This window comes from Solanum lycopersicum, chromosome 4 (assembly GCF_036512215.1).
Source record: "Solanum lycopersicum chromosome 4, SLM_r2.1".
Taxonomy (NCBI): Eukaryota; Viridiplantae; Streptophyta; class Magnoliopsida; order Solanales; family Solanaceae; genus Solanum; species Solanum lycopersicum.
In genome coordinates this window covers 16,453,821-16,465,557 of record NC_090803.1, presented here as the reverse complement: position 1 = coordinate 16,465,557, position 11,737 = coordinate 16,453,821, and the positions used below count along the sequence as shown (strand labels likewise).

General features: G+C 29.1%; 1 long non-coding RNA gene across 1 annotated transcript; it reads right to left on the bottom strand.

Annotated features, from left to right (window-relative positions):
• Positions 1 to 740: 740 nt before the first annotated feature.
• On the bottom strand, positions 741 to 5,734 carry LOC138347892 (uncharacterized). The gene is made up of 2 exons (XR_011220455.1): positions 5,563 to 5,734; positions 741 to 1,100 (listed from the first exon to the last, which is right to left on the bottom strand). It is a non-coding gene; the product is annotated as an uncharacterized lncRNA (long non-coding RNA).
• Positions 5,735 to 11,737: the final 6,003 nt, after the last annotated feature.

Below are 11,737 nucleotides of genomic sequence, written 5' to 3'. Positions count from 1 at the left end.
GGCGGATTTGGAAAGGAGAGGAGGAGAATGAAGAAAAAATTAGGGGTTTGGGCTCTTTTGTATAAAATAGGAAAGAGGGTCCTAAATCAGGACCATTGATCAAATTCGTATGAGCAGATTTGATTGATTCTCGGAGTTTAACGAACCATGATGAGTATTGAAATCTGAAATTGGAGTTTGCAACGGAATAAGTGATGGATTCTAGAATACGTCGCTTTCAAATTAATGTATATATAATTTAGAAAATTATATTGACGGATATTTTCGTCACATTATAATATAAATAATTATAAAATATATCTAATAGTGTAGCAACCGTTTTTTCCGTCACTAATTCCGTCGCACGATATTAATTAAATTTGTGAGCACTACTTCGTTATTAAATCCTTACGAAAAATTAGGCACCAAATTTTTGCGCTAATATTTAGCGAAGAATTAAATATTTTGTTGTAAATTGGTTGCTATATAATAAATTAAAACATCATTTCTTAATTATGCAACAAAATGGTTATTCCTTCGCAAATCCGTCGTTATATGGTGATGGAATATTGTTCGTCGTCTAATATCCATCGCTAAACGTTATTTCTTTAGTAGTGCTAATATTTTGTAAATTTATGGAATATTCATGGAGACATCAATATCAAAAATCCTAGTTCGAGAAATACTCCTTAACGGCCTCCGAATTATGGATAAATCCCATAAGAAAAGAATCAAGAGACGAACATACTTATACCTACATATTTATCAATAAAGTTATGTTCCTTCATATTTTATTTGTGATTATAATTTTTGTCTATGCTTTTAAATTTTTTTTTGGAAACAACATCAACTAACAATGAAGTAAGGTGCGGTATAAAGTTCAATCAATCTCCTCCAACTGACAATAGAGGGCTGACCTGACTACAATTGATTAGTTTATTATTCAGGTTTGATAGCCTAATCAATGAATATTTGATCCTTTTCTAACAAGCTTGAAATCTTTTCTTCTGGAGTTAAATTTGTTGTTTTCTCTGCTCTGAGATGAGTTTCTTTTTCCCTTTCCCTTATGGGAAAAGAATGCAGGTTTTGTTGTGGCACTTTTTCTTCATCTTCTTTCATATCTGTTAGAAAAAATAATAAGAAATATATGGAATTAAGAAGACGGTGTCTTTGAGGCATGAAATATTACTTTCTTTTAAGAGATATTGCTTATAAAGATATTGAGGAATATGCAAGCAATTCCCTTGAGGATACAACAAATCCTTTTATACACTTGCAAATTTTTCTATTGGCTACTTCTAGAGAGTCTTTATATTTATAGAACTTAAGAGATTACTTTTCGTAATTACAATCATGTTCTATCATGATCAAATAAATTTTCAAAATAGTCATATCTTTCATGAACAAATGACTTTTCATAATAGTCATGTTCTTTCATGAACAAATGTATTTGTTCAATTCAAGACCTCAATATATTACAAAATATCCAACAATATCAAAACCACTAATTAAGAGCATTAAATGTTGTTTAAGCGTGGGATACGGTATCTTACCTAGCATGACAGTTATAAAAGTCTTGTACTTGAGACCTAAACCTCTAGCAAAGTTGATTACTTTGGTAACTTCATCTACATATTTGTAAATGGCTCCAAGGCCATCACATATGTCTTTGAATCTCTTAATGTATTCATTAATCTTCTTGGTTTCTAGCCTAACACTTTGCAATTGTTGTTTAAACTAAAACTCCTTATATTGTGTTTGTTGAAGATAGGGTTATTCTAAGCAGTCTCACATCTCCTAGGAAGTTGAGAAACCTACAATCAGATACATGATTTCTTTTGTCAAAGTGCCTGAGTTCCAAAACCTTAGTAGTACATCTTTCTCCTCTCAATCATCAATTAATATTGTCACTGTCTTCTATATATTCCTCAACACCTGTAGCTACAACTTTCTCAACACCCTTTCTAGCGGAACAACTACTTATCGTTGGCTCATTCTTCTTGATGATATGAGTTAATCTCATCACCTGAACCAATTGTAATATTTGTGTTCTCTAGATGAGATAGTTTGTTGATTTACATTTATAGAACAAGAAGCAATGAGGTGTTAAGGGAAAAAGTGGACTGATTATTGGTAGAGGGAGCCATTTCAGTTGGATGTCACTACTAAAATATTGCCAAAAAAAGACGAAAAAGCAACGGACTGCGACACTTTTTTAGCCAAACATGACTCATTCAATCTAGTCACTTTTTGGCTCGACACTTTTCCAAAAGTGATGGACTGCATCATTTTTTTAAAAAAAAGAATGTGACGCCGTCCTTTGCTTTTTTATTTTATTTTTTTAATTTAAAAAAAAAGAGACGAAGTCCGTCGCTTTAATTCATTTTTAATTTTTTTATAATCTTAAAAAGAGACGGACAATGAGACGCGTCCGTCGCTTTATTGGAAATAAAAATTTGAAAAATCCAGAAAAGTGATGAACTAAAAGGACCCGGTCCGTCGCTTTTCTAGATATTTTTAAAAATAAAATTAAAAAACGACGGACTAAAGGACTGTCGTCGCTTTTCTCGATTTTTTTTAAAAAATCGAGAAAAGCGATGGACAAACCCACCCTGTCCGTCGCTTTTTCTGCAATTTTTTTGAAAGCAAATCTGACTTTCTACTGCCCACTTGTAAAAGTAATTCATAACAATTCAATTCAATTCAACCCAAATCAAATACAAAATATATTAAAGAATCTACACAAAATATAAAATAAAAACTTATATTAACATTTAAAAATATCTTAATCACAACTTAAAGACTGCTAAAGTCTTTCAAAATTCATTTTAAAATTACAAATAGTTCATAGAGACTATATTTTATCAAGACATCTAAATTCAACCTAATGATTGGTTCATAAATTCTATAAGTAGAGATTTTTGTAAAGTTAACAACCAAGTTTAAATTCCTAATTCATGATTTCTAAAGTTCACTACTTAAAGTTCTAAAATCCCCCAATAATTCAAGATTTATAAAGCTCACAACTTACAGTTTTAAAATCCTAAAATAATTCAAGATTTCTAAAGTTCACAACCTAAAGTTCTAAAATTCTAAAATAATTCAAGATTTCTAAAGTTCACAACCTAAAGTTCTAAAATCTTACAAAAATTCAAGTTTTCTAAAGTACACAACTTAAAGTTCTAAAAATTAATAATAATTCAAAATTTCTAAAATTCACAACTAAAGTTCTAAAATCTGAAAATAGTTCAGGATCACTAAAGTTCACAACCTTAAGTTTTAATCTCCTAAAATAATTAAAAGATTTCTAAAGTTCACAACCTAAAGTTTCAAAATCCTAAAATAATTCAAAACTTCTAAAGTTTACAATCAAAAGTTTTAAAATCTAAAATAATTCAAGATTTCTAAAGTTCACAACCTAAAGTTCTAAATCCTACAAAAATTCAAATTCTCGAAAGTTCATAACTTAAAGTTCTAAAAAACCATAATAATTCAAAATTTCTAAAGTTCATACGCTTAAGTTCTAAAATCCTAAAATAATTCAAGATTTCTAAAGTTCACAACCTAAAGTTCTAAACTCCTAATATAATTCAAGATTTCTGAAGTTCACAACCTAAAGTTCTGAAATCCTAAAATAATTCAAGATTTCTAAAGTTCACAACCTAAAGTTATAAAATCCTACAAGAATTCAAGTTCTCTAAAGTTCACAACTTAAATTTTAAAAATCCTACAATAATTCAAGATTTCTAAAGTTCACATCCTAATTAAAGTTCTAAAATCCTAAAGTAATTAAGGATTTCTAAAGTTCACTTCCTGAAGTTCTAAAATCCTAAAATAATTCAAGATCTAAAGTTTATAACCTAAAGTCCTAAAATCCTAAAATAATTCATATTCCTAAAGTTCACAACCTAAAGTTTTAAAATCATATAAAATTTCAAAGTCTCTAAAGTTCACAACTTGAAGTTCTAAAATCCTACAAAAAAAACAATTTTACTAAAATTTATAACTTAAAGTTCTAAAATTCTACAATAATTCAAGATTTCTAACGTTTCACAACCTAAAGTTGTAAAATCCTACAACATTAAAGTACTCTAAAGTTCACAACTTAAAGTTCTAAAATTCAACAATAATTCAAGATTTCTAGCATTCACAATCTTATAAAGTTCTAAAATTCTACAAAAAAAAATGTTCTCTAAAGTTCACAACTTTAAGTTCTAAAATCCTACAATAATTCAAGATTTCTAAAGTTAACAACCTACAGTTTAAAATTCGACAATAATTCAAGATTTCTAAAGTTCACAACCTAAAGTTTTAAAACCCTAAAATAATTCAAGATTACTAAAGTTGACAACCTAAAGTTCTAAAACCCTACAAAAATTCAAGTTCTCTAAAGTTCACAACCTAAAGTTCTAAATTCCCACAAAAATTTAAGTTCTCTTAAGTTCACAATTTAAAGTTTTGAAATCCCATAAAAATTCTAGATCCCTAAAATTCACAACTTAAAGTTCTGAAATTCTAGAATAACTTAAGATTTCTAATGTTTCACAACCTAAAGCCTAAAACCCTACAAAAATCATGTTTTCTAAGGTTCACAACTTAAACTTCTAAAATACTACAACAATTCAAGATTCCTTATGTTCACAACTTATGAAGTTCTAAAATCCTACAAAAATTCAAGTTCTCTAAAGTTCACATCTTTAAGTTATAAAATTCAATAATGATTCAAGATTTCTAAAGTGCACAACCTGAAGTTCTAAAATCCACAATAATTTAAGATTTCTTAAGTTCACAACCTAAAGTTTAAAATCTTACAATAATTCAAGATTTCTAAAGTTCACAACTAAAAGTTTTAAAATTACACAACAATTCAAGATTTATAAAGTTCACAACCTAAAGTTCTAAGATCCTACAATAATTCAAGATTTCTAAAGTTCAGAACCTAATTAAAGTTCTAAAATCCTACAAAAATTCAAGTTCATATCTAATTTCTAGAATTTTTAAGTTCAAGAATTTCCAAGTTCAAGAATTCTAAGTTCAATAACAAAATTCAAGTAACCCAATTTTCAACAACAATAATTTAATATGATACATATAAGCACAAATACAATGGCAAATTGAAAAATCTCCAATTTTTTTATCTTCAACTTTCAAACTTACTAAATTCAAGAACTTCTAATTTTGAAAATTCAACTAATCTAATTTGAAATTTCATATACTATCCAATATTTTTCTAACATCAAAGTAATCTAACTTTCATGTACATTTCAATATTTTTCTAAGTTCAACCGTCAAACATACTAAATTCAAGAATTTCAAAGCTGAAAAATGCAACTAATCTAACTTCTAACTTTTAATTATTAGTTATTTCTAACTTCTGGTACTCAATTCACAATCATATTTGAAAAAAACAATTTAGAAAAAAAACCCTAAAGTCAAAAATCCCCAAGTCTTTCCCTAACTAACAATAATCAAATATACAATTAACAATTGAATAACACAATTCATCAAACTAAAACAATATACTATTTTATAATAAATCAAATATTAATAGAATTGAAAAAATAATTAAAATCAAACCCTAACCTTAATAAGCTAAGGAAAAAAGAGGCAGTGGGACGACGGATGGCGGAGGATATGGGGTAGGGTTGCAAGGGGACAAATGCTCAAGGAGAGAAAAAGGTGACGACGACGTGGGTGGCGGCGGCGCAACATTTTGGTTTTAGAGAGAAGGGAGAGAAGAGAGAGAAAGCGAGATGGGAAAATGGGGGGACAATCCGCTTTTTGGTTCAATATAATTTTTAAAAAGTGACGGACAACGTCTCTTTTTCCGGCGCTTTTTGAAAATATTTGACCAAAATTTTGAACAAAAAGCGATGGACTAAGAGACGATGTCCGTCACTCTTCTTAAATGTTTCACTAGTCATTTTGACCAAAGAGTGACGGACTAAGAGATGTCTGTCGCTCTTTTAAAAAAAACAATTAATCAAAAGTGACGAACAATGTGGTTAGTTTTAAAATAAATAAATAATTATTAAATAAAAAGGGATGGACTGTGTAGCTACCGATATAAGATAATTATTTATTGATTACATATATATAATCCACAAAAAAAAAAGAGACGAACTAAGAGATGACATTCGTCGCTTTTTGAAAAATAATTTTTTTATTTAAAAACGACAGACGGTGTGGCAATTTGTGTCGCTTTTTGTAGTGACGTTGTCCATCGCTTTTTCGTCTGTTGCTTTTTGACAATTTTTAGTAGTGCGTGTGATTATTTTAGATTCAATATATAGACAACAAAATATCTTAAAGCTCTAAAATCATGTAGAAATCTCAAGCAATGAATGAGAAAAATTAAGGATCGTATTGATGATTAAAATTTTTGTGTACATGTTCCTTATATAGATTAGATACATAGTTGTAGAGTTCTTGGCTAGCTACACTTAGAGTTTCCTACATTACAAATACAATTACAAGAGTAGAGGTTAACTACTAATACGTACTACACCTACATAACTTAGTCCTATTCCGATTCTTACTCTTTAATAGCTAACACAGTAGTTCCACATTGATCAACTCGATCCTTATATTCTGCTTGATCCTTATCTTGAACAATTCTTAGTAAAGATGATTGTGATTGGATTGAGGATAGTAATTGTGGATGGTAGGTGGTTTTAGACTACTTGTTATGGCTGAAATGGTAGTTGTTGGTTATGGATGAAAGTAGATGGAATAGCGGTGAACTGTCATTTTTTATACTTAAAAATCTTTATTAACATTTTTATGATATTAAGACTAATTAATTTCAGTCGTACATTTTCAAACACATTAAATGGTTGCAAAATAAGAAAAATAAATACAGTGAATGATTAAAATTTGAATAATTAAGATTCTATCTTCAAAAACAAGTGACCTTAATAATTAAGATATGAATAATTAAAATTAAGACATTTATCCAGTACAAACGAAAAAAAATCTTAATATATCTTCATTAGGGGTGCATAAATCTAAACCAAAAATCAAATAAAACCACAAATTGAGTCAATTCAGAAAAAACATCCGACTAATGGTTTGGTATTGGGGAAACCGATTATATTTTGGTTCGTTTGTTTTTAACTGAAAAAAAGTTAATTCAAGATCAAACCAACCTAACATTATATATGTTATTTTAAAATTTATATTATACATAAAAATATTTACTTTGACATAATTTTAAAATATTACTTATACTATTTCATAGTTTATCTTTTTAATATATTATTTCAATTTAAAACTTAGAATTCGGAATGATTCAATAAAGATTATAGTGCATAGATGTTGATAATTATAATAAAACATAAATCAAATTAATACTAATGCAAAAAGAAAATCATTCAACACTAAAAATGACAATAATATTGAATATTTATTCTTTAGTTTTACATTGGTTTAGATAATTAAAATACATAAATTAATTTTAATCTATTTAAATACTTAGTAATGTAACTAATACTTAAAACTTATTTTAGCATGATTTAGTACTTTTAAATTATGATCATTTTCAATATGACTTTACAGTATTTATTTTATATAATATTTCATTATTATTAAGATTATGCGTTTAAGAAACACCTTAGATAATTGTATTTTGGTTGGACTAAAAAAATTTGAAGCACAAGTTAATTATATGTTTCAATGCAAACTTTACCAAAAAATCCAAAAATCTGGGAAAAAAATCGAGGTTTATTAATTGGTTTGACTTATAAATTTAAAAATTTGACACAATGATTTAATTTGATATTTGAAAAAATTCAAAACAACCCAATATTGAAAAACCATATAAAAACCGAATTTTATTAATTTGATTTAGTTTATATATTTAAAAATTTTATACAAATAATTTAATTTAATATTTAAAAAAATTCAAACTAACCCAATCATGTACACCTTAATCTTCACGTTGAATAATCCCCAATTTGGTGGACGTTCGATTCTTCACTTTAGGGTGAAATTTTTAGTGGTATATATCTAATTGTGAGAGGAGTCCACCACCTCAACTTGTCTCACTTCGACCACTCCTTGAGCACACTTAAATTCAATAACAAATGAGTATGTCAGTGTTAGGTGAATACAACTGTAATTAGTTTATTTATTTTAATTTGTTTAACAAAGATAATATATTAATAAAACTTTCATCATATTTATATATATTATATTATTATTCAATACCAGCCACACATGGATTAAGTTCCCTACCATCATTATTCCTACTCTTATTCACCCTCCCTCACTCTCAAACACTACACATCGTTGTTCGACATTACTGATGTTTTATTAGCTTAATTTTTTTACGTTCACATTTTCATAACATTTATGCTACACATTTAATTTTGTACTTTATCATATAATTAATAATTAATAAAACGTAATAAGTAGGAAAAACAAATTAACACTTAAAAGTCTTGTATAAGGTGGACACTGCTTAGCGAGTTAAGACCCTTGGAATTAATGCATTCATGTGGATATTATTTTTTATGTTTACTCTTTTATACAATCCTTTGGTTTTTCAAAAAGTATTTTTGGAGTTCGTGATACTTGTGTCAACTTCCTTTGTTTATTTTATTTGCTACTTATTTCTAAAATAAAATTTTATTTTTACTTTTTACTTTTGACATATCATGAAAATATAATTATGTTTTTTCGTGTTTTCACGGCAGTGTAAAATAATTATTTTTCAAGTCATTTTCAAAACATTATTTAATAGAGGATAGTTTGGTAAAAATACTTATATCTATATTGATTTTTTTAAGGACAAATTAAAGAAAATAAACACCTTTTGTTTCACTTATTTCCATTATCCCCTATTACTTTAAAAAATCATCAAAATCCCTTACTTCTTTATTGTATTCATGTTGCATATTAATATATCTGAGTCAGTATTTAATACATTCGAGTGAGTAATTAATGCATCTGAGCTAGTTTTTAATCTATTCGAGCCAGTATTAAAGTATTTAAACTAGTTTTTAATGTATCCGGGCTATATAAAAATGTATTCGAGACAATATTCAATGTATCCGAGCTTCAATTATTCTATCCGAGTATTTTAATTTGTAAGGAATTAATGTAATTAGAAATTTATTGGGAATAAATTGTAATTTCATATCAAAACTATGGAATTTATGTAATTTACACTTTTCTTAATGGTATGTCAAGTAAAATTATGACAAGTAAAATTAAACAAAGGTAGTAATAAATTGTAATACATATATTTAGTAATTTATGCGAAACTTTTGATTTGATATTTTGAGTAGTATAATTAGAGATATAGTAGATGATTCTAATCATTTTAAGTGATCTTAAGTAGCCTAATACAACTTGAGCAGTCTCCAAGTAAAGTGTTCTCCTTCTATATTTCCTACAAATTAGTATCAAGAGTAAGTGTTCGGTCTTAATATGGGCTTAGGTGTCACGCTCCGAGCCTACACCATGAACTTGACCGGCACCCAATGACCACTGTTGCTCTTGAGCGAACACTTGGCCTTGATTATTTAATGTGCGATACTTAAAGCATTAACACATATAAATATCCTAACTAACTCAACTGGCTGGAATAAAAATCATAATGTTTTAAAAATAAACATTTACCTTAGCCAAAATGGCAACTCAAATATGAAAATATTTTAATAATTATGACGAAAGAACTGACATTTTACTTACTATCTATGAAGCCTCTAATAACAGAGATGATTCTTGGGATAGACCCCACAACATCCTAATGAACTAAACTAGAAAGCAATGAAAATGGATCCTCCTGAAAGCAAAGAGGCTCACCGATTAACTCTAAACTACTCATTGGATCTACGGGTGTCGAAATGTCGATCCTATTTACCTACATCTACATCATAATATGATGCAAGCCAACTGACATCACTACATGGAATGTACGAGTATGCGAGTTGGAATTCTAAACAACAACTTAAGCTTGAAAAGGACTAAGAAGAAACACTTACCTAACTCTGCTCAACTCATGAATAAATAAATCTTTATAGCTAACTCATTTCATTATATAACAGTTTAAAGACATGAGCAATATAGACAAGAGTTGTTTAAAACATGGTTTTCAATTCAGTGTATGCAAAATTACAATGGACTGCGGGATGTATGTAAAAGTACAAAATAATATGATGTAAACGCATAATCTTAAAAATAAAGAAAACATATCATGCTTCCTCTCAAAGTCTATTCAGGCAATGCATGAATGAAGTCCCATACCCCCATTCACACTAATCAGAACCTCTTGAGGAACCATGCAATTACTGTTGTGGGAGTTTCTCTAACCGACAACCATCACTTAATATTTATAGTGATGTACAACATTTTACCTCATTCTGCCGAGGAACATCCTAATTTTGTCATAGTATAGGACCTGAACTGCCTAATGGATCCACTAGTAAACAGTGAAAAAGATTCATCTAAAAAGTATAACCCTTTTCTATCCATGATGACTACATGATTTTCATGGAGACTTGAGTTAATTTGAAACATGCATCCCCACATCGGTGCTCAATACTATTTCTAAAAATATACTAGCTCTTATGTTCTTAAAACATACCTATTATGTGGTTTGAGGCTAGTGCTCAAAAATTAACTTTTAATGCTCTCTTGGAAATAATAGTTTCCGTGCTTGCTTCATTTTATAAAGCTATAACTCTATTATGAAAACTAGCCCGAAGGCACTTTGAAAAACATAGCTTCCTTACTTATTTAAATGTGAAAACATTTCAAAATCACTTTGGGGATACTTAGTCCCCCTATACTTTCAAAGAAATGAAATTTAACTTAACTTTTTACTCTTTACTACGCTTGAAACTTGAGTCTTGAAACAATTCTTCGCGAAATACTTGGTTCCCTTATATTACTTTAAATGATGAACTTCGACTCTTTTCTTAACTTCTAATTGAGCGGTAAAACAAAGTTAACATGTTTGCTAAAGACTCTTAAAAAGTTTTTAAAACATTCTTTGACTTGCTTTTTTAACTTTTAGACTTGACTCTTAACTTCTTTTACTATGATCTTAACTTTCCTTGAATTGTATTATGGGTTAAAGGTTCACGATCTCATGTTTATGGATGATTTCATGATGTTTAGACATACCTTAGAGTGTTGGAATCAACTAACAAATGTGGGTACATTACTTAGAAACTTGTACGAAATAATGGGAAATGAATGGGGAGAACTGGCATCCTTGGCGCTCTGAGAGGCATGGGCCGCCAGGCCCCAAACTTTAGAAGCCATGTTGGGGTGTTATGGATGGCGCAGCACCCTAAGGCCCTACAGACAGATAATGTCCTGTGGGACTATGGGAGGCGCGGCGCCCCATAGCCCTACGGATATGTGTTTCAACTTTTCTTCTCCGTTTTTTTATCTCCAAACCTTCTAAACTTCCATGGATATTTCCCGAAACACTTAGGATCACTTCAATACCTAATCGATTAGACTTGAAAAACAACCTGGAAATATGAATCAAATAAACTCTAGGCAAGCAACAACTCAACCAACAATGAATCAACAATTGTTCTTCAAGAACATCAATATTGATCATTCAATCTACTCAAAATTCGTTGAATTAAACAAATTGGTGTGTGGGTAAACTAACCCGACATTAAAAGAAAGCATATACCTTGATAGATATCACCCTCTACAATTTCCACAAGCTGAACTTCGACCATCTTGAACGTTCTTGCTTCCTCTTCGGTTTTCTCCTCTTCTTTTCTCTTCT